This window comes from Podarcis raffonei, chromosome 1 (genome assembly GCF_027172205.1).
Source record: "Podarcis raffonei isolate rPodRaf1 chromosome 1, rPodRaf1.pri, whole genome shotgun sequence".
NCBI lineage: Eukaryota > Metazoa > Chordata > Lepidosauria > Squamata > Lacertidae > Podarcis > Podarcis raffonei.
In genome coordinates, this window is record NC_070602.1 from 29,182,660 (window position 1) to 29,195,228 (window position 12,569).

Below are 12,569 nucleotides of genomic sequence, written 5' to 3' on the forward strand. Positions count from 1 at the left end.
AAGTCCAGCAACTGGAGGAACGTGTAGCTACGCTCCAAAGAATTAGAGAGCTGGAGCTCTTCTTGGAAGCAACAGAGCACACCGTCTCCACCAAGGAGGAGACAGGGGACTCCCCTGAGAAGGAGGCTAGTTCACCAACACAGGAGCCAGATATATGGAGAAACGTGACTCAAAGAAGTAGGAGGCCCAGGGTTCGCTCTGATTGTTTAGAAATACGCAATCGCTTTGAGGTCCTTTCCCCTAGCATGGAAGACGAAGAGCAGACTCCATTTGAGGATCTCTCCCTCATTACAGTCGATCAGGTATATGAAGACGAGCAGCAAAGGCAGTCTTCAGGGAATGTGCAGGCGACCTTGGAACGGACAGCTCACGGAAGAACCCCGACCAGACCTAAGAGGAGGCGTGTAGTGGTGATAGGGGATTCCCTACTGAGGGGAACAGAAGCAGTGATCTGTGGGCCTGACAAGATGTCTCGGGAAGTGTGCTGTCTCCCCGGGGCTAAGATCCAAGATGTAACTGAACGACTGCAAGGAATCATAAAACCCACTGACAAATACCCCTTCCTCTTGGTTCATGTGGGAACCAATGACACTGCAAGCAATAGCCTCCAGAAGATCAAAAGAGATTACGAGGCTCTGGGCAGGAAATTGAAGCAATTAAATGCACAAATTGTCATCTCATCTGTCCTCCCAGTTGAACGACGTGGCCCAGGGAGAGAGGGAAAAATAGTGGAAGTGAACAACTGGCTTCGCAAATGGTGTAAACAGGAACGGTTTGGATTCTTAGATCACGGAATGCAGTTTCTTGAAGATGGACTTCTGGCAAGCGATGGGCTGCACCTCACAACGGTTGGTAGGAATGTTTTTGCAAAAAATCTCAGAAACCTCATCAGGAGGGCTTTAAACTGACTAATGTGGGGGAGGGAGACAGTGCTCCTGAAGGTAGGAGTCTATCAATTGATGAAGATGATCATCCAAATGTCATAGACCAAATGGAGCAAACAGCACGCAGACCTAGTGGTGGGAGGAAAAAATCCTTAAATAAGAGACACGGGGGAATGATTAATGGACTTCAATGTCTGTACACTAATGCGCAAAGTATGGGAAATAAACAAGATGAGCTTGAGCTCTTGGTACAGCAAACTAAATATGACATAATAGGCATCACTGAAACCTGGTGGGATAAGTCCCACGATTGGAATGTAATAATGGAGGGATATAATCTATTTCAGAGAAACAGACCAGACAAGAAAGGAGGAGGAGTGGCGTTATATGTCAGGGATGTGTATACCTGTGAAGAGATCCAAGATTTAGAACCTCAAAGCCAAAGTGAGAGCATTTGGGTCAAAATTAAGGGAGAGAAGAATAACAGTGACCTCATTGTGGGAGTTTACTATAGATCCCCAAGCCAAACGGAGGACATAGATGATGCCTTCCTGGAACAGATGGCCAAGCATGCAAAAGGAAGGGAGATAGTAGTAATGGGGGACTTCAATTACCCGGATATTTGTTGGATGTCAAACTCAGCCAAGAGCATAAGGTCAAACAGATTCCTCACTGGCCTTGCAGACAACTTCATCGTCCAGAAAGTGGGAGAAGCTACAAGAGGAACAGCCATTTTAGATCTGGTCCTAACCAATGTTGATGACCTGGTTAGTGGGGTAGAAGTGGAAGGATCATTAGGCGCGAGTGATCATGCTCTTCTGAAGTTTACTATACAGCGGAAAGGAGCAGCCAAGCATACTAGGACTCAATTTCTCGACTTTAAGAAAGCCGACTTCATAAAACTTAGGGAAGTGCTGGGTGAGATCCCATGGACAGTAATACTAAAAGGAAAGGGAGTTCATGATGGCTGGGAGTTTGTTAAGAGGGAGATAGTAAAAGCACAACTTCAGGCAATACCAATGAGACGGAAACATGGAAGGTGCCTAAAGAAGCCAGGGTGGCTATCTAAAGAACTTTTAACTGAGTTAAGATTAAAAAAGGATGTGTACAAAAAATGGAAAAGGGGGGAAACCACCAAAGAGGAATTCAAACAAATAGCCAGCACGTGTAGACACAAAGTCAGAAAAGCTAAAGCACAGAATGAACTCAGGCTTGCTAGAGAGGTTAAAAGCAACAAAAAAGGCTTTTATGGGTATGTTCGTAGCAAAAGGAAGAACAAAGAAACAGTGGGGTCACTCAGAGGAGAAGATGGTGAAATGCAAACAGGGGACACAGAAAGGGCTGAACTCCTCAATGCCTTCTTTGCCTCAGTCTTCTCCGATAAAGAAAACAATGCCCGACCTGAAGAATTTGGAGCAAATGATTCAGCAGAGGAAACACAGCCCAGAATAACTAAGGAGATAGTACAAGAATACTTGGCTAGTCTAGATGTATTCAAGTCTCCAGGGCCAGATGAACTGCATCCAAGAGTATTAAAAGAACTGGCAGGTGTGATTTCAGAACCACTGGCAGTCATCTTTGAGAATTCCTGGAGAACAGGTGAAGTCCCGGCAGACTGGAGGAGGGCAAATGTTGTCCCTATTTTCAAAAAGGGGAAAAGAGAGGACCCAAATAATTACCGCCCAGTCAGTCTGACATCAATACCAGGGAAGATTCTGGAGCAGATCATTAAGCAAACAGTCTGTGAGCACCTGGAAAGGAATGCTGTGATCACCAATAGTCAGCATGGATTTCTGAAAAATAAGTCATGTCAGACTAACCTGATCTCGTTTTTTGACAGAATTACAAGCCTGGTAGATGAAGGGAACGCAGTGGATGTAGCCTACCTTGATTTCAGCAAGGCATTTGACAAGGTGCCCCATGATATTCTTGTAAAGAAGCTGGTAAAATGCGGTCTTGACTATGCTACCACTCAGTGGATTTGTAACTGGCTGACTGACCGAACCCAAAGGGTGCTCATCAATGGTTCCTCTTCATCCTGGAGAAGAGTGACTAGTGGGGTGCCACAGGGTTCTGTCTTGGGCCCGGTCTTATTCAACATCTTTATCAACGACTTGGATGATGGACTCAAGGGCATCCTGATCAAATTTGCAGATGACACCAAACTGGGAGGGGTGGCTAACACCCCAGAGGACAGGAACACACTTCAAAACGACCTTGACAGATTAGAGAACTGGGCCAAAACAAACAAGATGAATTTTAACAGGGAGAAATGTAAAGTATTGCACTTGGGCAAAAAAAATGAGAGGCACAAATACAAGATGGGTGACACCTGGCTTGAGAGCACTACATGTGAAAAGGATCTAGGAGTCTTGGTTGACCACAAACTTGACATGAGCCAACAGTGTGACGCGGCAGCTAAAAAAGCCAATGCAATTCTGGGCTGCATCAATAGGAGTATAGCATCTAGATCAAGGGAAGTAATAGTCCCACTGTATTCTGCTCTGGTCAGACCTCACCTGGAGTACTGTGTCCAGTTCTGGGCACCACAGTTCAAGAAGGACATTGACAAACTGGAACGTGTCCAGAGGAGGGCAACCAAAATGGTCAAAGGCCTGGAAACGATGCCTTATGAGGAACGGCTAAGGGAGCTGGGCATGTTTAGCCTGGAGAAGAGGAGGTTAAGGGGTGATATGATAGCCATGTTCAAATATATAAAAGGATGTCACATAGAGGAGGGAGAAAGGTTGTTTTCTGCTGCTCCAGAGAAGCGGACACGGAGCAATGGATCCAAACTACAAGAAAGAAGATTCCACCTAAACATTAGGAAGAACTTCCTGACAGTAAGAGCTGTTCGACAGTGGAATTTGCTGCCAAGGAGTGTGGTGGAGTCTCCTTCTTTGGAGGTCTTTAAGCAGAGGCTTGACAACCATATGTCAGGAGTGCTCTGATGGTGTTTCCTGCTTGGCAGGGGGTTGGACTCGATGGCCCTTGTGGTCTCTTCCAACTCTATGATTCTATGATTCTATTCTATGAGAAGTGAGGTTACAGGGAACCAGGCAGAGGGCCTTCTCAGCAGTGGCACCCACCCTGTGGAACGCCCTCCCATCAGATGTCAAAGAAATAAACAACTATTTGATGTTTAGAAGACATCTGAAGGCAACCCTGTTTAGGGAAGTTTTTAATGTTTGATTTTTTTATCGCTTTTTTATTAATATTCTGTTGAAAGCCACCCAGAGTGGCCGGGGAAACCCAGCCAGATGGGCGAGGTATAAATAATAAATTATTATTTATAATATTATCCATTAAACACGATACCATGTTGGTGGAGGGGTTTTTTCATGGGCTGATTCCATAACGCTAGTCTTGCATATAATGAAAATGTAAGGGTGTCATCGCATAGCCCCCTATTGGAGGATTTGTTGCGCCTCATCACAAGCCTGGGTTTGCAGGGTGGGCTAGGGGAGCAAAAGAGAAGGCAGGTTTCACAGCAGCAGCAGCAGCAGCTGTGGCATGGTGGTGAAAAAGGAGATTCATGGAGAGTCAGAAGGTGGTGATTAAAACAACAGGAGAGATCTGAATGGATTCAGAAGAGAGAAACACTGAGGGTAACAAGAAGAAATACCAGAGATGAGTACAATACAAAAGCTAATACCAAAAAGCTAACACAACAGAGCCTTTCCCAACTCCCTTCTCACCCTCAATCCTTATTTTAAACCAGCACTTTGTCTGCCTCAAGAGTTCCTCCTGCTCACTCTACTCAAACCTCTGCCATTGTTTAAAACTGCTACTATTTTCCTTTCAATGTCTCTCCAACTCTGCTTTACTCAAACCTCTGCTGCTGTTTAAAGCCACCATTTCCCCCTCTGTGGCACCACTGTATGGTAAATGGCCCATGAACACCCAATGAACTTGAGCAGAGATTTGAACCCTAGTCTCCCAGGTCATAGTCCATCCAACAGTCTAACCATTGCACCACACTGGCTCTCTGCCATTGTTTAAAACCACCCATTTCCTCACAGTGTCTCTACACTGAAGGGCCGAGTTTGCCTATGCCTGGGATGGCAGTTCCAAAGTCTGGGATCAGTCACTGAGAAGGCTAGCTGCAGGGGTCTTCTTCACCATGTGATGCCTTCAGGAAATGTGTTGGGGAGGCAGATCCCAGCAAGACTGAAAAGGAGTTGGCCAAGTCTGCAAAGGCTGGAAGAGGAGACTTAACCCCCGGACTTTTGGGGAGAGAGAAAGAGAGATGAACCTGCTGTGGTCTGCTTTGTCAGCATGTTTCCTTCAGGCAACACCAAACAAGACTGAACCCTCCTACTCTCTGCAGTGCGGTGAGGGGGGTGGGGAGATGCAGTGCCGCCTTCCCACACCCTACTCCTGACCATATAGGGTTTTTCAAAACCCAGTTAAACATCAGCCCCACCCCAAATTTATTTGAGACTAGATCAGGTCAGGTTTCCCACAGGGCAGCCAGAGCTCTGGTTTGGGAAAGAGCTGTGTAGAGGACTAAACCTAACAGACTATGCTGTCCATTTATAAATCTCAGTATTTATTGGTTTCTTCAAACTCTTGGGCAGTGCCAGGCACTTCTGAACATATAAAGTAGGCATGGTTAAGCAGTGTCCCCCACCTTCCCAAAGTTGTTGGACTTTCAATATCCACCATTCCCAGCTAGTTGTGGCTGGTGCTCAGGGATGATGGGAGTTATGGTTCAGCAGCACCTGGAAAGCCAAAGCTTGTCCACCCCGGATATAAAGGCCCACAATTATATAAGTGGAGCTGATTGCATGGGTCTTTCCAGATTCCTTTAAAAGGCTGATGTGCTGGTGCAACATTTCAAAGGGCATCTCATTCAAGCCTCAGTATGACCATGAGGAGTGTCCATAGCTTCTAGGAACATGTATCCTTGATCAAAGCAGATTCTTACCAAAGCAGCCTCCTTTCTCTTATGTTGTTTTAATTTTCTCAGTTGTCTCAATTTATGCTACTGATGTTTTGTTTTGTTTTGTTTTTCGTATTTCTACTGTCGTTGAATTAACTGACTCATAAAGCTGTTGCTTCCTTCTAAAACTGCAGAAGTTAAACTATTACTTTCAAATAAACTTAATCAGCCTTGTGAGGTAGATATGCCTATGGTTTTCATACAAAGAATAGCCACCCCAAACTTAGCACTCTCTAAATATTGTTGGACTACAACTCCCATCATCCTTGACCATTGGACATACAAGCTGGGGTTGATGGGAGCTGTAACCCAAAGCATCCGAAGGGCACCAGCGTAGTATATTTAATAGCAGCCAGGACACCTTTGCTGTTGCTCAGTTTTCAAAAAAGGGCAAGCAGTTTCAGCTTTCGTTAACTTTAATTAAGGCTGAGAGTGCTCGGCGCCAATGGAGATGGAGGCATCTGAGCTTCAGCATTTCTTACTGTGATCAGGAATGAAATCAAATGATTTCTCTATCAACTCTGCCTTCAACTCTCCTTTCTGTTCGCTGGCAGTGGTGAGTGCAACTTCCCTTATGAAGTGGATTGAGTGCTGATGGAATGAATGGCCTGAAGCCTTAATGCCACAATTACGAAGTATAGAAAAGGGCAGCACAAATTTCCTCTTTACTGATGTTCTTCCCCATGGTGATCCTGATGAAGTTCAAAAATGACAAATTCAGAATACCAATTTCCCCAGATCATAATGCCCAGATGTATTCCAGGGAGAGCTTCAGGACAAGGATATTACAAATGCAGGCATCAAATTTTGCACCTGCGCACTCTGCATTCATTAAGCTGGGCGCTCAAAGGCAGTGGTTGTTGGTGTATGCTCAGAAGACAATTATTTAACCCCTTATTCCCCTTAATCTTGACAATTGCTGCAATTGACTAAAATTGGTGTGGGTTATTTTTTTGGTTTTTAATGAAAGGGGATATAGTTTACAAAACAATACATTGGCTCCTGAGCAATCAATTGGCTCAGGAATTTTCAAGTTTGAAAAAGTCAGGGATGCCTCAAGGGCACGTAGCACATTCATGTGACCTTTAAAGCAATTCAGGCGTCTGACCAATGGAGGGGGGGGAACCTTGTGTTGTCACTCACCAGGACCTGGCTGTGCTTGTACCCATGAAAGGACAAGGAAGAAACTGAAGGGGCAGTGCCAAAGCAAAAGGCACATTATTTTGGATGGCAGCTGTCACCCATCTGCCTACAGTCAACCCTGTCTTGTTTCACTCACCTTTTAGAGTTCAAATGTTAATAAGTATGTAGTTAGCAGGTGGTCGCTCACCAAAGACCCCTGACTAAAATTAGCAGTCCTAGGATAAGACAGGGTGACGGACTGGATCCAACCAGTGGGCTCAATTCAGAACTGACCCATCTTCTGTGGACCAGTTTTTCAGCTGGGCTTGGCTATCCACCTGTTGATCACCTGACGTTATATGATGGCAGGTGGTTCATCATCAAAGGAAGTATCATAGGCGCCCCCAATTCTTTCTCCCCATCCCCAGAAATGGTTTGAATCCAAGCCAAGGCTACAAAGGTCCACTTTCAGCAGAGATTGGCTCCACTTGGGAATTGCTGAGTGGAACCAATCCCAGTGGAGTTTGTGGTGGGTACAAAATTTTAAAGTGGCCATTATGAGCCCTTATACTGACCAAGAGACTTATACTTCAAACCTGGAAGGATAAATACCTCCCATATCTTATGCAAGGGTCTGATGACCTCAGTGCCCTGGCTATATTCAAACATATTTGTCAAGTTCATGTGGATACCTATTTGGATATCTGGAGAGCTTATATGAACTGCCCCTGGGCATTGCATAGGCCCCAGAAACTACACTGCCCAAGGAGGCAATTTGATTCCTAAACACCCCTAGCTGTTTTTAAATTGTTATTTTAAATGATCTGATCAAAGATCTCCCAAATCATATGTGTTTTTGGCACGTCAGGCGTTTAGAGGCACCTTGTAAAGAAACAGCCTGGGTGATCTGATGCAACTTCTGATCAGATGGGCATTTTATGATATCTTCTTCAGGGCTGGATTAAGACCTTCAGAGGCCCTAAGTACGGAAAAGATTATGGTGTGCCCCCTCTTGTGTAATTCAGAACAAAAACCAGAAAATAAGAATTTACTTTTCAAAATGACCTAAAACTTACATGTATGATGAAATGTCATGTGCGACTCATGGCAGGATCTGATTTTCTCACATTATTTCAATCTACATTAGTAGAATGGCCCTTGTTTAGGTGGGGATAAGCAACAAAAGAACACAAAATGTGGGGGAAGTATGTGTAAGAAAGCCCTGATTTTTCCCATGGTGACTGCTTCAATTTTTTTTTAATGTCAAATCCTTTCCCCTTCCTTCCTTCCTTCCTTCCTTCCTTCCTTCCTACCTACCTACCTACCTACCTGCCTAGCTTCCTCTTTCTTTCTTTCTTTCTTTCTTTCGTTCTTTCGTTCTTTCTTTCTTTCTTTCTTGTGTCCTTACTTTGCTGGTGCCCTAATCCAGCACTGATCTTTTCAGACAAAGGTTTCTTATGCTGAGCAGGAAAGTGTGAAGGGGCATGTTCAGGTGAACATTGTTACAGCAGTCCCTGAGACTGGGATCTCGGATCACACATTCCTTGCTCCACAAATGTGCAAGTTCTTAGATTCTGCTTGTGTACAACATTGCAGACCACTGGTTTTTACTAGCACCAGTGCAGGCCAATGCATGCATCCCAAAGCTTTAGAATCCAGCTGATGAATCCATTACCTGAGGTTCATGCATTGCCAAGAAGAAGTTAGAATCATTTCCCTAAGACATCTAGAATTCTAGAGTTGTCGTACAAAAAGAAGAGCACGGGCATAAATATAACATTTGTTGGCACAGTAAGCAACGTTTTTGCCCCCTTGCCACTCAGAAAAGGAGAGTCATTAACTGTCATTGTGATAGGAGCATCAAGGAGCCACAGATGGAGCAACGGGAATCATTTACATGGAACATTAGTTTTAGGAGCTCCTTCAGGGCAGTCAAAGGAGGTGGCCTATGCATAATTTTCAACTTGCCAAGGCCCTAATGTGCCATAAACATAGAAGATGGGGACACAAGACAAAAAAATGCTATAAATGTGGGAGAAACCCCTCCCTTTGTGTCAAAGCAGCTATTTTTTCACATCAGACTCATACAACTCTTTCTTTCTGGCAGGAATCACTGTCAGCTCTAACGAACAGCAGGCATTAAACATTGTGGGGGATGAATTTTCCAGATACAATGAATGGTTTGTCTTATAATGTGGGACATGCAAAAAAAAATTTTTTTTTTCCTTTTGGATTGTTAGTTCATCTTCTAGCTCTTCGTCTTCTGACAGTTTACAATGATAGCCTAGACACATATGGTCAGCAGAATCCACCTCTAAAGTATTGTCTCTAAGCCAGAAAAAACCCTGCAACCTTAACACAATAAATAAAAAAAAACTGCAGCAGTTGGTGTTAAAACAAACTACTGTTCATGCCTACGTTGTACACATGCCATGCAAACTGGGATATATGTGTGCTCTAAATAAAGAATTTTTTATAGCTGAGAATAGGAATGGGCAAACTTATCAATTTCACTTTCTCTCAGTTTGTCATTTTTCCAATTTTAAGTTCAGTTCTCCACATTTCCACATCAGTTTGTGATTTTTTTTAAAATTCCACATGAAAATTTATCAGCCTTTTACTGTGAATTTGTCCTAATATACAAATGTTGCATGCAATTTTTGTCTTACACATTTTTGCAAAGCTTATTTTGCCTAATATTTATGTTTTCTCTAATATAATACATTTTTGAATGTTATTTTCAGTATTATATGCAACGTTATCCTATCTTGACCTGCCTGGGCCATGTTCCCCAAACTACATCCACCCACACGAGCCCATGAACAGGAGAACACAGTTACATCCTGCCTTGGCTATATGACCTGTTCCCAGCAGCAAGCAGGATCACACAGTCAAGGCAGCAGGATTCAATCCTCACTCATCATTTGATGAGAGGGGATTAAAGTGCTTCTCAAAATCACTGTTTAAAGCAGCCTGTGCACTTCACCAAGTGGGTGGAAGAAGCACACAAACTGTTTCAACAGTGCTTTTGAGAAGGCAGTGCCCATGATCCTGCTTCAGCTGAAACAGAAGAACTGGGGCTGCCTAAAAGCAGTTCTCAGGCGTGCTTTTTGAAGCATCCATCCCACTCTACTTCCCAAGGAGAAGTGACTAGCTGCTTCAGACAGCACCCACCCTTTAAGTAAGTGGGCTGCAGCAGTGGGGTTGGGGAATCTTGACCACCCCACCCACTGCCACCTACTCACTCAAAGGAAGATTGGCCTCATCCTCTTTTGAGAATCACTTTTGAGAAATGCTTTAAGGCATCCCCAGCACTCCATTTCAGCTGAAAGGGCAGTGGGGTTGCTACTTTAATGTACTTCTCAAAAACTCTATTTGACTCAACCACAGTCCCTGCACTCATATTTCAGGCTGAAATGTGAGCATGGAGGTTGTCATAAAGCCTTTACAAGTTTCCCCACATTCCCTTTTAAAATGTTGCAATTGGGAGCTTAAAGGGGGAGGGGAAAATCTGGAATACTGTGCATTTGCCGGGTGGGCAGCCCCATTCCTCTGTCAATCACATGAAATCATTTCATTGAGAGACCACGTGGTCCTACTCACCTGTCAAATTTGTCCTGCAAGGCCAATCCTGATAATAATCTATCTCATGGAGCCAAAGTTTCCCCACCCCTGCTTTACTTTAATATACAGTGGTACGTCTGGTTGTGAACGGGATCCATTCTGGATGCCCATTTGCAACATGAAAAGCCCACAACCTGAAGCACCATATCTGCACAGGTGCACGGCGTGATTTGGTACTTGTGCGCATGCACAAAGCACGATTTAGTGCTTCTGTGCATGCGCGAGTGGCAAAACCCAGAAGTAACCCTTTCCGGTATTTCCAGGTCACCGCGGAACGCAACCTGAAAAAATGTATCAAGAAGCAAACGTAACATGAGGTATGACTGTACATATTTTGTACACATTACATGGCTGGAAAACTGCATTGCAAAAAAATAAATAAATTGCCTATTGTTTCTGAAAGTGCAGTTGAGGTAGATTCAGCTTTAAATATGAATTGGCTTTTCCCCCTTTCTCTAGCTTAGAATGACAATACACTGTATACTGTATAATGAACACTCCAGTGCTTAGTGTCTCCTTTGATACTCCCACCTACCCACACCTGTTTCACAGTGAGGCCAATTTTTGCCAGGACTTCAGTAACTTTGGACTTATCCAGACTTCCACTTGTCCCACCCCTTTCCCAAGGGAAAACCCACTCACTACTGCTGAATTGTAGCAAATGAATTGTAGCAAATGTCTATCAGGTTTTTCACAGACTGATGTTTGCTCCAAATCAGCACTAAAGAGCACGTTTTCCCGGGGAATGTGGCAGGAGGAACAAAAAAGCACTAGAGCCATGTCTAGAAAGCATAGGACAAACAGAAGCCCTTGGACTGGATATTTTCGGAGTCATATACAAGATTGCGTTCTGAAAGGCTTCTCATTTCCAATGTTTTGGGAGCATTAGAGATTGCCTGACAAAAACCTTAAAGAAAGTTTGGTTGGTTACCAGCTCTTTGTCCATATCAGATGCAGGATTGCATGAAGGGGTATGTTACTCATACTTTACAGGCATATGATGCGAGAACAGAAAGCACTACAGAATTGGCCGCAGTCTGGGCACTGATTGGCTGCTCCCAGTATAAATACTGCAGAATAATAATTTTGAGGTTTCCTCTCATTGTTCCTCCTGAAGCTCCTACTGCTGTCCTTTTGTTCTTATTCCAGCATTACAATGGCTCCTCTGTATGCATAGGAAGCTTTCTTATACCAATTCAGACCACTGGCCTATACAGCGCAGTATTGTTCACACTAATTAGCAGCCCATTTTCAGGCTGGGGTTTCTCACAGCCCACCTGGAAATGCAGGTAACTGAACCTGGGACCTTCTGCATGCAAAGCAGAGGCTCTCTACCACTGAGCCATGATCCTTCCTTTCTGGACATCTGCTTTATCTCTCCAATATGCTGACCCGAATGTGAATTATTCACCTCTTGTGCTCCTGCCATCTCTGAGCTCACCCCCCCCCGGGTGTCAGTAGTACCAGTCTTCCCCCTGTACCTTCCCAATCTCCACAACTGCCCCATGGACAATGACCAGCATCTGGATCCCAATTTCCCATTGGCTTTGACTTACTGACTAGTTTGGGCATGGAGATTGAAATCTCCTTTTGATGGCTCAATGTAGGCGGCCCAGACTTTGCAAATGCTGTTCCTGCCCCGACTACCCTTGAGTCGCTCACGTGGCACCTTAGCACCTTCCATATTCTTTCTCCTTTCCCATCTTCCCTATTCTCTCCATAACATCCCAAGCTGTAGATGATGGCAGGCTCCAATGACACATCTCTCTGGGTTTGCCCTCCTGCCTGCACATATACGCATGAGCCCAGCCCTTTGTCTTTTGTTTACAGGCCATTCCTCCTCGCTTCACTTCCAGATTTACCACGTTTAGAAAGACAACGTGACCTACTTAGGCTCCCTGACCTAGTTATAGCAGAAACACTGACTCCAAATGCTCACTCTAGGAAAAAAAAGAAGAAAAAAGGACAAAGGCAGTGGAGCATGGAGAGAAATA